The sequence below is a fragment of the Cicer arietinum genome, chromosome 6 (genome assembly GCF_000331145.2).
Source record: "Cicer arietinum cultivar CDC Frontier isolate Library 1 chromosome 6, Cicar.CDCFrontier_v2.0, whole genome shotgun sequence".
Taxonomy (NCBI): domain Eukaryota; kingdom Viridiplantae; phylum Streptophyta; class Magnoliopsida; order Fabales; family Fabaceae; genus Cicer; species Cicer arietinum.
Window position 1 is genome coordinate 14,758,980 of NC_021165.2, and position 4,155 is coordinate 14,763,134.

At 25.5% G+C, this 4,155-nt stretch overlaps 1 pseudogene; it reads right to left on the bottom strand.

Annotated features, from left to right (window-relative positions):
• Positions 1–1,300: 1,300 nt before the first annotated feature.
• LOC101492235 (berberine bridge enzyme-like 3) lies at positions 1,301–2,868 on the bottom strand (annotated as a pseudogene).
• Positions 2,869–4,155: the final 1,287 nt, after the last annotated feature.

The window sequence follows — 4,155 nt, forward strand, 5'->3', positions numbered from 1 at the left end:
TTACAACTTTAATAAAATTAAAAAATATTAGATAAATTGTTGGTGACAATCACGACTTTCTTTAAATTGTAATTTTTTGAAATTATACTAATTTAATAATATAAAAGAGAAATTTTATACTTAACAAAAATCATTTTAAGTTGTAGCTAAGTTTTTCATTTATATACTCTTATTAGTTTAAAAATAAAATAAAGATTATAATTAAAAATATATGTACATTGAGTCTTGAATTCTAAAATACATATATATTATTTTATAATAAAATCAAAATGCTAAAATTAAACATCTAAATTGAATAGCATAAGTATGTAATAGAATAGCATTTAATATCGTACCAAAAACAAAAAGAAATACCATTTAATATAATACCCGAAAAAAAAACATTTAATATTGTTTTCCTATAGATTAAAAAAGATTTATTGTAATGAATAATATTGTAGTTTCACAATTAAAAATATTAATTATGATAATTATCTTCGTGTACATCCATAGGTCTTAGATCTAGTATATAACTTATTTGTCGGAGGATTTAATTGATATGTTCTAATTACAATATAAAATATTGTTAATTAATGATAACTATTATATATCATATAAATCAATTTTAATTCTTTCTATCTTATATATCATATAAATCAATGTTTATAATTAATAATAATATAAAAATATTAGACCGATATTTTATAAAAATTAATCTCTTATTGAATGTTGTCGATAAAATACTAATTTGTAAAAGCATGTGATCTGTCTGAAATTTGGTTGTTAACTGACTATTGGTATTTGATGTCTTTGACCTGATTGTTATAAATGGATTGTCTATGGTCATTTTTTACTATAATTTCAAAATAAAAGTAAGTTATCAAAAGGTGATATAATTTGTCTAAAATTTAAATAATATACATAAATTTTTGTTAATCATAATTTAATTTATAGATAGAAACAGAATACCAATTCGACACATATCATAACTATGTAGATACTAATTCTTATATTTAATTTATAATTAGCTTATTGAAAATAGAGATAATTATTTTAGGTATTAGTTTAGCTAACAAATATGTTTGTATAGTTAGATTTATATGTCATATTTAGAATTTGAACCCGTAATTTCGTTGTGTAAGTTGTTTAAGTTAATTATGATGCAATTGTGTGAGTTATTTATGATTAAAAAAAAAGAGATAAATTCAATCATATATAGAAAAAGAATGATATGTAAATATATGTGTTTAATACAAAATATATGATTTCTCTTTTAAGAAAAAAAGTTATTTCTTTATGAATTGATATTACAACCTTTATATTATTTATGTTTTGTAGGTATACTATGTTCATATCCAAAAAAGTTATGAGGATCAACCTTTGTTTTGACATTAACTAATCTACCAAAATTATCTTTAAAATACATGGTTCCATAAACTTTAGAAATCCCCATTTTGATGACATTACTTGGATGATTGACACCGATATCAGCATCTTTGTAATTAAAAAACACTTCTCTTGGAGAATTTGAAACATAAGGTGTCATAAATGGGATAAAAGATCTGAAAAAATAGACATCACTTTCAATAGCTCCAAGACCATCTTCATGCCAATAATTAAGATACTTATAAAGTACAAGTTCCCTTTTCTATGAAGTAGTTTAGCTGATGCCGATATCTCATTCATTCTTCCATCATAAGGATTCCATTGCATAAACAACGTATCGCCTTCAATCATCTTTTCAAATATGGCCTTAATACCTTCTTTTGGAATTGGTTTCTTCACATAATCTGATTGGCTTTTGAAATACATTGTTTCAGTATTTTTTTGTTCATCCAACAATGCTTCAAGAGGTGTTCCAATTGGTTTACCGTACCAAAATAGAGTTGAATTATCCCAAGGTATATGATGACAATCTCTAGTTTTTAAACCTAATTCAGGGAAATTCTTATTAATCAAAGGTAAAAGCTCGTCAGTTGTACCCAAAAATTGACCAATGAAATTAACTTGCACAGTATTTGTATCATCCTTACCATTTTTTAGAATATTAGGCTGCACTCTAATGAAAAGTTCATCTGGCAATTTTGTTGCAATTAATTGCCATTTGTAAACTAAATCAATTGCACCTTCTTGTAAAGTTTTTCTCACTTCAAAAATAGTAACATTAGAAGGTATCTTAACTAATTTAATTGTCCATTCAAGAATGACACCAAAATGAGCACCACTCCCACCTCTTATAGCCCAAAAAACATCTTCCCCCATTGTTTTTCTATCAAGAATATTACCATTAACATCAACAATTTTTGCATCAACAATATTATCAATAGAAACACCAAATTTTCTCATCATAGTTCCATACCCACCACCTGAAAAATGACCCCCAACACCCAAAGATGAACAGACACCAGACGGGAAACCATAAAAATTGGATGTCTTACTAATTGCATAATAGAGCTCACCAAGTGTTGCTCCAGATTCAACATATGCTACTTCATGATTTGTATCTATATATATTCCATTCATAAGGAACATGTCAAGTATAATAAAAGGAGCATCAAATACATATGAGTAACCTTCATAATCATGACCACCACTTCGGATTCTGATTTGAATGTTGTTACTTTTTGCACATTTAACTGTTGCTTTAACATCATCAGCACTTTTTGCAGTTATGATTGCCAAAGGTTTCGGTGTTGAATCTAGTTCAAATCTCTTGTTTCGTAGGCCAAAGGTTGAGAATGTTTTGTTGATTTGTGTGTAAATCACTTCAGTGATAGGGGAATCAGAAAAACAACTCACAAAATTTTGAATGGGTGATTGTGATGTTACTGTAGAAATAAACGTGACAATGGTTAAAGTTGTCAAGACTAAAGACAATTCCATGGTTGAACAATGTGATTTGTTACATTTTGGTGTCTCTCTCAGTGAAGTATTGCACTCTATATATACTCATTATTAGTTGAGAGAAGTTTTAATTTCAACAATAATTATGATTGAAAAAGTCAATGTCCTTTTATTTTATTTTTAATCATTTATCATAATATTATTGCTTTACACTCTAATTCTCATTATAAAACTCCTTGATATGTTTATTAATATACTAGTTTATTTAATTTTGTCCTCTATTTTTTTTTTTGACTAAATAATCCTCTATTTTTTTTAACTAAATAATCCTCTATTTTTTTATTGACTAAATAACCCTCTATTTTCTAACGTGTGGTCTTAATGGTTTTATCTGTTGTTTAATGAATAAAGAGAAATGTCTAGTCTTCCTTTTGGAGATATTGAGTTGAATGGAAAATGAATAAAATTATTATTTTATTTTGAACATTAGTTTAGTTTTTTGTTAAACAGTTACGTAGTAAATTTTGCTTTTAATAAAGAGTTTGAACTATCAACTGCTTAAGGGATCTTGGATACTTATTTGTTGTCAATGACCACATACATTCAAATAGTTAGAAACTGTTCCAAATCCAAATTGTCTTGAGAAGTACTGCATTTCCATAAATAAATAAATAAAAAGGTTTTGCATCAATTTAATAATAATATAAAATCTAATTTTATTTATATATATATATATATATTAAAAGAAGTATTATTTTAGCTTTTAAGTTTGAATGTAATCTTTTACATTAATATTTGATAACAGAAATTTACTAAATATTTATTATATATCTCTCTTATATTTAAATAATTTTTTAATTTGTAAGATAGTTAAATATGTAATATATAATATAGTGCATTTTAGTATATGAGTATATTCTAAACACTTTAAGACTACCACATTTGTAATTTCTTCTCTAAATTTGTTCACTTTAAATTTGTTTTGACATGTCGTTACAAATTCAGAAAATATGAGTATATTCTAAACACTTTAAGACTATCACATTTTAAGATTTTATTTTGGGTAGAATTATATTATTTATTTAATTTCTTCACTAAATTTGTTATGATTGGTGTATTTCCTATTTTAATTTGAGGGATCCAATAACAAGGGGCGTGGCTTAAGTTTGGTAGTGTCTATTACATAGTCTTATTTATAACACCATTAGAGTGTAATCAATAAGACTTATTAATCGAATCGCTTTTTTGGAGGAACAATATCACTCTTTTTGTTCAATAAGATACCAAACGGGATGGTTGACTCATTGTATAATAGAAGCAAATTATTGAATT